Here is a 10,036-nt window from a genome sequence, read left to right as displayed (position 1 = left end):
CCCTTTCATACAAATGTTTTGGGTGTCACAAGTAACAAACCCCTTAAAAATTGTTAACCGAGTATTCAAACCTTGGGTCGTTTTCTCAAGGAACTGCAGGGAAGTATGTTCTTATTATTGGCTATAAAGGTTGTGATCGGGGTTTAGAAGATGAGAAACAAGTGATTTAAATGACAAGTAAAGTAGATGGCAATTAAAATAAATAAATACTATAAAGTAACTTTTGGCAAGGTAAGGGAAATTGGAAGTCCAACTTAGTTATCTCTCTCAACAATAATGAAAGTTGAATCTAAATTCCACTTAGTTAACCTTTACTAAAGCAAAGGAAAGTCAAGGAACTAATTAGTTTGACATTCAAATCCTATTTATTTCCTAAGAAAAAGTTGGGATTATTGAAGTTCAGTTCAATTAGCAAGATAACGATTATCAATTATGCTGAGTTTGACAACTGTTGAGTTACTGATTTCTTAACCAAGACTAAAAAGAGAAAAAGTAAATTGCTGGAATAGAATATCTTCAGATTGGAAACAATGGTAACACAAATTAAAGAGAAATCAATCAATAACTGAAATACCTCAAATATCATTATTAATTCAAATCATAATATGGAAAGGGTTCATAAGTCAAGTTGGCAACATTTATAAGTACGCATAAAAGCATTAAAGTAAATATTAAACCTAGATCGAGAGTCACTCTTACAAACTAAGAGAAGTCCTAAATCATAATCCTAATCCTAAGAGAGAGAGGAGAGAACCTCTCTCAAACTAAATCTAAATCATGGAAAGTGAAAATTGGCGAGCTCCCCTGAATGGATGCGTTCCCCCACTTCATAACCTCTGGTCTATGCCTTCTGGACTTGGATTTGGGCCAAAAAGGGCTTCAGAATTCGCTATGAGCGTTTTCTACAATTTCTGGTGCGTGGCCTCTGTCACGCGTCCGTGTGGATCACGCGGTCGCGTCATTCGGAGCATTTCCTTGCCACGCGGTCGCGTCAGTCATGCGACCGCGTCATGTGCGTTCTGCTTAAGGCGCGTGGTCGCGTCAGTCATGCGGTCGCGTCGCTGCTGATTCGTGCTTGGCACGCGATCGCTTCGTCCATGCGATTGCGTGGATGCCAGTTTCTTCAGAAGCTCCGTTTGGTGCTTTCCTTCTATTTTTGTATGTTTCCTTTCCATCCTTTAAGTCATTCCTTCCTTAGAAGATCTGAAACTACTCAACACACTAATCACGACATCGAATGGAGATAAAGGTAATTAAAATAATTAATATTAAAGCATAGGAAACATGTTTTTCACATACATCACATAATAAGGAAGGGAAAGTAAAACCATGCAATTAATATGAATAAGTGGGTGAAGAGTTGATAAAAACCACTCAAATGAGCACAAGATAAACCATGAAATAGAGGTTTATCAAACACACAAACACATAGTAAAGTCCAGAAGAGTGATTTTTATTTAAAAACTAATAAAAATATAATAAAAACTAATTAAAATATACTAAAAACATACTAAAAACAATGCCAAAAAGCGTATAAATTATCCGCTCATCACCCATACATCCACTTCTCATCGTTGTCGAAGAAGAGGAAGATTTCTACTTTGATGCCATAGAAAAAGAAGAAGATTTCTTTGATGAAATGGATGAAAACAGCCATGATGATGCTCTTGATGAGTATGAGATGGTAACCCCTTTTCTTTTTCTGATTCTATTTATTTGAACCTTTCAGTTATTCATCGAGTTCATATAAAAACCTTTTTTTTTCAAAATTTGTTTATTTAAGAGAAAAAGGGGGTATTTGTTTTCATACTCATAAGGTGTTTGATGATTGTTGCAGCTCACTAAGGTAACTGATACATCAGCTGCACAAGCAAGGAAGGGAAAAGACATTCAGGGTATTCAGTGGGATAGATTGAACATATCAAGAGATAGTTACAGAGTTACAAGGCTTGAACAGTATAAGAATTATGAGAATATTCTTGCTTCTGGGGATGCTATAAATGAGGTTTCTTTTTTTTTAATATTTTTTGTTTTATCAAATCCTTTTCCTTTGGGATTATGGGGGGCAGGGAAAGATGCAGAAGTAAATTTTGTTTCTTTGTCTCTCAAGATTGCAAAAGGTCTGTGAAGGGTGGAAAATACTATGACTTTTTCTATAATACAAGAATGGTTAAACCTACCATCCTTCATTTTTAGGTTTGTTTGATTTTTCACATGGTGCTCGAACCTTATTGCTACTTGATTTTATTCCTATTATGTTTGTTATATTGTTGATAAGTATTGTAGTGTTGCTTGATGAGAGTACATGGCTAAAAAGTTAAAAAATGAATGTAATTCTTGATGAAAGCCCCTAATTAACCAGTTGTGGAAGATATAAGCTACTATAGATTCAATATATACATAATATTCGGTGGTTCTGTAGTACTTGTTTGCAGTCTTGTCTTGTACAGTTGCATTTCTTTATATGATTTTATTTTGTATTTCATTATTGAGGAAAGAAAACCGATGATCTTCAAATCTATTATTGTTTTCTCTAGCCCTTTGAATGCTGTACTGGTATGCTATAGAAATTGGATTAAAGTTTTTTTTTTTGCTATATACATCAAGATTCAAACATTTATCAATTTGCATTTAACACTCTATTGTTGCTTCTTTTTTTAGTATATGGTTTTATTGATGTAGGTTTGGATAGTTTATTAATTACTTTTCAAGCCTAATGGGTGATGATTTGTTTCATTTTTTGTGGGATTCAGTTGAGAAACTTAGTATGGGCTACTTCAAAACACGATGTCTACCTTATCTCCAATTACTCGGTCATGCATTGGTCATCATTAAGTGGCGATTTGTTGGAGATAATAAATTTTGCTGGACACGTAGCCCTAAGTGAGGTAATGAAATCTCTTACACAACTTTGTTCAATATTCATGATTTTTAGTTTTAGTTGCATATACATTAATAGTTTTGTCCTTTACACTATGTATCCTTTGGTTTTGAAGAAACATGCAGGAAGTTTGTTGGAAGGATTCTCACAGACCCAGATTAGTACTCTATTCAGGTTATTGCAGCCAGTCGTCTGTGGCAGGTGCTTAACATCATATATCAGTTCATATGTTCGTTAGTATTTGGTGAATTTGCATTCTACACCATTCATGTTCTCTCTGTCCACAGCTTGTGGTTGTACAAGCTGACTTGAATCGTCACTTGAAGGACCTGAAAGACTATTTTCTTTTGGCAAAAGGAGATTTCTTCCAGATAAAGTATGAAAAGTTATCTATACTACTAACATTTTTCTGCTGACTTGTGTTGATTCTTATTTTTTATTGATATTTTTTATTTTTTGTATGAGGATCTTTCGTCCTCCTTGCCTTTTGTAATAACCTTTTCTAATTACTAATATTTTGTTATCTAAGAAAAAAATACTGACATTTTTTATACATGCATCATTTTCTATGCTAGTGTTTCCTCGAGGAAAGTCGCCAGCTAATGCGTTTGCCACCTTGGCAATCAACTGCTGAAGCTGATCTTATGGTGCCATTTTAGCTGGTTAGTTAAATTTTTCATACGATCTTTACTTTTTAACGCAGTTCATCCTTTAACTATTTAAGCTTGTTCATGTTTTAACTACATCAATGAAAGCTGATTCCAATTCCTTGAAATGCAGGCTGCGTTAAAAACTATTGGTGAAAAAGACAAATATTTCTCTAAAGTATCCTTGCGGTAAGGTTCTGCCTTCATTTTAGTTCTTCTGTTTAAGTTAGCTTGGAGTTGTTATGAAATGTGCTTTCCCTCTTCTAGGATGCCATCTTATGGAATCACAGTTAGACCTTCCCTATAGATGTATCAAGGGCAAACACTTCAGCAAATGGAAGCTCTGGTGCTTCTTCAGAAATGTCACTTGATGGTTGGGATGGTCTTGCCCTTGAGTATTCTGTCGATTGGCCTTTGCATTTGTTCCTTACTCAAGAAGTCCTCTCTAAGTCAGGTTTTACTCCTATAATATTAATATTAATGGTGGATTCTTTCCTCTTCCTGTCCTGCTAAGATATACTCGATGTGATTGAATTCCCTTCTAAAATGATAAATTTAGAAATTGTTATGGCCTCATAGATGCAAACTGTGTTATCAAGGCATATAGGATATGTTGAATACCTTAAAGGGACCATTAGTTTAGGAAAGACATCTTTTGTAGAGGATATATCTTGTGAGAGATCATTGGTTATTAATTATGAATAAATCTTGACTATGGTCTTATTTAGTTTAAATGGTCAAGATTAATGAGTTCTTAAAATAAAATTGAAAAAGTCAAATGACTTTGTCTGTTAATTTTGACCATTTATGTGAGACTCAATAATCCTGTTCTCGTATTACGATAATAATGTGACATTACATGGCTTAATAAAACATGATATTTTTCAATAGGTCACTAAATTTTGGCACAATTAACAGATATCTTAGAGTTTTCCAATATTTACTGCGGCTCAAACGAACACAAATGGAGTTAGAGAAATTGTGGGCATCTGTAATGCATCAATATCACCGTGATTTTGCCAAACGCAAAAAGGATCAAGCTAAGAGCCCAACGGCACAACAGAAATCTCAGCGATCTCGATCAATGTGACGCGTTAGAGAACATATGGCATTCTTGATAAAAAAAAATCTCCAATTTTATATTCAGGTTGTTCTACATGACTTGATATTTATGCTAAAATTTTTAGATGACTGCGATAATCATTGTTAGAAGTTGTTGTGTGATCTATTACACTAGTTCAGTGCTGTTGTGCTAATTATACACTCGTGCACTTAATAACTTAAAATGCTTTATATGAGCAGAAATGGAACAAATGGTGATCAACAAATCTTGTACAATTTATGTTCTTTTCATCTCTGCATATTTCATTTTTGTGCATATTTTTTCAATATATTTACAAATTTTGATGTCATTTCAAATTTGTATGGTTTTTCTTCTGCTTGGGTTAGCATGAGTGATTTTTAAATGTAAATGTAAATTATTAGTTGTAGACAGATACTTTTGTTGTATTGACGATTTTGTTTTCATTTGTTGTATTGGCAATGCCAGTCTTCTCAATATTTATTGGTACTTTTTTGTCAAGTCCTTTCTATGTAGTCTATTTCTCATCACTAGATATGTATTGTGTCTTTTTTCTTTCAACAAGTGGCTGCTACAAAGGAAGATTTAAAGTATATTGGGTTAGATGGAGAAATTGGTTGCACAGTGAATGGTGCAGGGTTAGCAATGGTCACAATGGATATAATTAAATTGCATGGTGGGGTGCTCCGGCCAATTTTCTGGATGTAGGTGGCAATGCCTCTGAAGGCCATGTAATGTTGAAAAAAGACAAACATAAATTTGCGGCGGTTTCAAAACGGCTGCAAATTTTTTTACCCATTGACCAAAATAGCGGTGGTTCTGAAAACCGCCGGTAAACATGAAGCAAATCGTGTCAGTCTCATTTGGCGGTGGTTTTCTAATTGTGTGCCGCGAAATTTTGATTTTGTGGTGGTTATACCAGCGATGCTGGAAACCGCCGCCAAACCCAATTCCGGCGCCCATAACGAGAATTTTGACACTAATTTTATAGAATTTGGCCCGAGATTGGGCCGAACGGGCCAAACCAGTCAAACCGGACCCGTGGGCACCACCCACTCACCTAATTAAATGAACTCAGCCCATTTCTCTCTCCCATTTCATGCAATTCATGCTGCTGGTGCAGCAGGAGGGGAAGAACCCCAATTCCTAAACTCAAACCCTCACCTAATCTTCAATCCTAGATAACTTTTGATCCGTAGCTCTGATTGCCACACCGTTTGTAGTCATGCAACCGTGTTGCCGAGCTCTACAAAGCTCACAACTTTATTCAAGAGGTAAGCCACAAATCCCTTCCAGTTTTTTCAGCTTTTATTTCGAAATTATTGGGTTAAAGTGTTGAGATTTTGGGGCTCTTTGATGTTATAGGATCCAATTAGCTTGAAGAGAAATCTTAATCTTGCCTTTTTGATCCTTGGGTGTGATAAGATTTCTCAACCTTAAGTCTAACGCTTGAGTTGTGACTGGATATTGAGTTTATATGTGTGGGTGCATATTATGTGTATTAGGCAATGTACATGTAAGTGGGTTGAAGCTTGTTGGTGATTTTGGAAGCTTGGAAGTAGATTTCAAGCTAGAAATTCTATTGGTGAGGTGTTGAGTCCCGAAAGCTTGAGGAAAAAGTGAAACTGGAAGTGTTCCGGGTTGAGCGGGGAATCGGCCAAGGTATGGTTTCAGTTTTTTGTATCTAAAATATAATGTAATGTGAAAACTTAGGCTAGAGGTCCTAGGATAGGCATTGAATTTGAGATGTTGTTGATTGATTATAATGGATTATATGGATTACGTGATTATTAGTTTTGGAGGGTGTAAATGATGTTCTTATTGTTGGTGCATGTGAATTGTATGTGATGATGATGATTGGTATGTTAATTTGAAGTTGAGAATTATGCTTGATTTGGTTAATTGATTTGTATGTTGAACAATGTGGAATTGGAAGTCTTAATTTTGAGGTTTGATGAAAATGAAAGATTGGAAATTGATAAGGTGTATTATGAATTGTGAACTTGGATTATTGAGTTAAAGTTGACGAAATAGAGAATTGGTGTGTTATGGAATGAATAGGAAATTTGGATTGTGGTTGAGGCTGAATTGGTGTGGTTTTGGTTGAGAATTTTGGTAAGTTGAGGATTTAGTGAACTTTTGTAAAAATAGATTTTTGATGAACTTCAACGGATCATATCTTGAGCTACAGTTTGTGAAATGAAACGAATTTTATCTCAAATCAAAGATAATTTAAAGAGCTTTAAAACGGTATCAATTTTGTAGAAATCCAAATTTTGTATAAAAAGATATGATCGTTGCAATTTAGTGTCTGAAATCTGAATTCTATGAATGCTGCAAAATTTGTGATTTCTGGTTTGTGTGCGCACGCACACCCCGTATATTTTTGAAAATGTGCATACGCACACTCTTGTGCGCAAGCACGCAAGGGGATATGGCTTCTGCTGGGAGCACTAGCACGCTCTATGCGCAGACACAACCAACGAAGTTTTGCAAGCTGTGCACACGCACATGCTAGGAAGTACATTCTGTTGGGGGCGTTTGCAGGTTCTGTGCGTGCACTTAACAACGAAAATTTTGCTTTCTGTGTGTACGCAGTGCGCACACACACTTTCTAAAAATCCTTCTGGGCGTGCGCACGCACAACCCTATGCGTACGCACACTGCCCTATTTTCTTATAAAAACCTTGTTTTTAAATGTTCCACCTTCCCGGCAAGCTTGTAATCTTCCGTGACCCTGTTTTCAGCAAATATGACTTTTGTGTTTTTAAAACCGAATTTCAAACTTCTAAGCCTCCATTTTCATCCTCTTAGTACTAAATCCTTATAGTATGATTAATAATGAGAGGAAGCTAGGAAGGGTGGTATCTTGAGGATGAAGTAAGGGGAGAGTTATTTATGAATTGTGATTAATGAAGATTATATGAGTTACCGAGGGTGATGGTGGAAGTGCAGTGTATGCCGTGAGCCAAAGGGCTGTATTTAATAATGACTGTTGGCTGGTTATGGATTATGTTATGAGCCGGATGGCTATGATAAATATTGATTTATGGCTGAAAATGAAAATATGAATTTGAATGATTGTTTTATCTTGAGCTTTCTTTCTCGAAAGTGCAACCCCAGAGAGATGAAGGAAGGTGATGATCCCCTTCCTTGTTCCTCTTGGTATTGTAAAATTGCCTCCAACAAGATGGTGGGAGGCTTGGATCCCCTCCTTAGTTCCTCTTGGACATATAAGAACGTACCTCCTGGGTGGACGCAAGGGTGTGGTTTTGCCCCCACTTGCTCCAAGTTGGTTAGTATAGAGGCTCCCCGGGTGGACGCAAGGGTTGTGGTTTCGCCCCACTTGCCCCGGGTTATGATGAGTGATGTATGAAAAGTGGAATTGTATGATGTATAATTGATGATATAGTCATAAAGAATGATTATGGAATGTGTATGAATGAATGTGAAATAATTATCTGAGATACGAGTTTCCTTGGATTAAAGCAGTGACTAGCCACCACGTGCTCCAGGTTGAGACTCGATACTCTGCTGATCCTATGTCGTAAGTGTGGCCAGACACTGTGAAAGTTCGGGATGAGCTCGCCCTCGTGGATAAACACCAAAGTGGGTGTTGTATGATTATGATTATGATTATGTTTATGAGTGTGAATACCTCGAGTTTGGGATGCGCGACAGAGGGACAGTCCAATGGTTAGCTACCAGGACTTGTCGGGTTGGCTTTATAACCGACAGATGAGACTCATCAGCCACTAGGACAGGCATGCATCATATGCATCTATATGTTTGTTTGGTGTGATTTATTTGGATTGCTTAAGTGACTGCATAAACTATTTGCTACCTGCTTTATTTGCAATATATGCCTTCTATTTGTGATTTTCCTTGCTTGAAATAATTGTGTTTGTGGTACCTTGGTTTTGTTGGTGGTTGGGAGGTTCGGAGGAGTTGGAAAGGGGAGTTTTAGATAGCTCTGAAGACCCTTAGCTAGTTGCCTGTTTTATCTTTATGGGTTAGTTATGTTTTTAAGCTTTAATTATTTGTTGGAAATTCTAGGATCGCCTTCGGCTTTTTGAGGACATTATATGTTAGATATGTGGGTAATGTTACCATGATGAGAACCTCCGGTTCTCACCCATGTGGATTTTGTGGTTTTCAGATGCAGGACGTGAGGCACCTCGCTGAGGCATGCTGGAAGCTTCTGATGTTGCGAAGACCTTTATCTTTTAGGTTTATTTTGGTTATCTGTATTTGCTTAGATACTTATTATCTTCACTATTAAATATATGCTGTATTAATTCCTCTTAGAGGTCATTTTGGAGAAATAGGTTCTGTAACTCTATATTTTGGGTGTATTTCGGGTCCTCTAATATATATATACACATACACACTTATTCGCTCGGGCTGGTTTATCTTCGCGAGCCGAGTTCTTGAGTTTTGTTATATGTATTTTGGAACTCTTGGTATATTAATTCCTTAGCTTGTTCTATCTTGCTTCGTCTGCTTTATCGCTTCGGGAGCATTACGTCTTTCGATTTAACGATTTTGCTTTATCCCTTTCTTCAAAGGCTCCTAGTTATAAACCTTTTTCACTATATTTAATATATAATTTTTCTTTTAGAGGTCGTAGCACCTCTCCACCTCTGTTTTACATCCTAAGTGTAAAGCTCTGTGTGGTAGGGTGTTACATTATGGTATCAGAGCAGTTCGTTCCTGTAGAGCCTGAGGGACGGACTGTCTATGCTTTTGAGCATACTCTGAGTCATGTTTATGTACTATTTAGGATATTTGATTGATATACATAGCATAAAATTCATGAGCATGCATTTGGATCTTTCAACACTTGACTTGCGATATTGAGACTGATCACCTTGATATCACTTGTTTGGTGTGAACAGGAACCAAATGGCATCTCGTAGGCATAATCAAGGTCGAGGACGGAGAGGTAATGAGATAACTATATCGGTAGGTAGTTTGACCAATTTCATGAACATGATGACGAATGCTGCTGCTGCCATCGATGATGTTGCTGCTGCGACCATTCGAGCAATGGATAGGATGGAAAGACAAACTAGAATTGGCAACGACAGTGGTAATGAAAATGAAGGCGGAAATAATGTTTCAAATACAATGGTACCAGTGGAGGTAACGGGTTGCCCGGAGTTAATTAACATAGGTCAAGCAACGGGAGAAAGCTCAAGAGGGACCAAGGTGACAAGGAGTAATCGCCGGGAATCCTTCACAGAGAAAAAGGGAAAGAAAATGAATATTACACCAAGGGGCCAAAGTTTCAAGAGGGGTCATTTCGTCACTTCACGTTCTCAACGCTGGAACAATGACCGAAGGAACGACAACCGTCAAGGGCAGGTTTTTGAAGGGCTGACTAGTACTCAACCGGAAGACTTAAGGTGTCCAAGGTGCAAAAAG

At 37.1% G+C, this 10,036-nt stretch overlaps 2 long non-coding RNA genes across 2 annotated transcripts; both read left to right on the top strand.

Annotated features, from left to right (window-relative positions):
• LOC107620459 lies at positions 1,646-1,979 on the top strand. The gene is made up of 2 exons (XR_002355392.1): positions 1,646-1,684; positions 1,838-1,979. It is a non-coding gene; the product is annotated as an uncharacterized LOC107620459 (long non-coding RNA).
• Positions 3,652-4,585, top strand: LOC110267416. The gene is made up of 3 exons (XR_002355038.1): positions 3,652-3,717; positions 3,796-3,977; positions 4,447-4,585. It is a non-coding gene; the product is annotated as an uncharacterized LOC110267416 (long non-coding RNA).

Source organism: Arachis ipaensis, chromosome B10 (assembly GCF_000816755.2).
Source record: "Arachis ipaensis cultivar K30076 chromosome B10, Araip1.1, whole genome shotgun sequence".
Taxonomy (NCBI): Eukaryota; Viridiplantae; Streptophyta; class Magnoliopsida; order Fabales; family Fabaceae; genus Arachis; species Arachis ipaensis.
The sequence above is the reverse complement of the archived record's forward strand: the minus strand, read 5'-3'. Positions and strand labels throughout refer to the sequence as shown.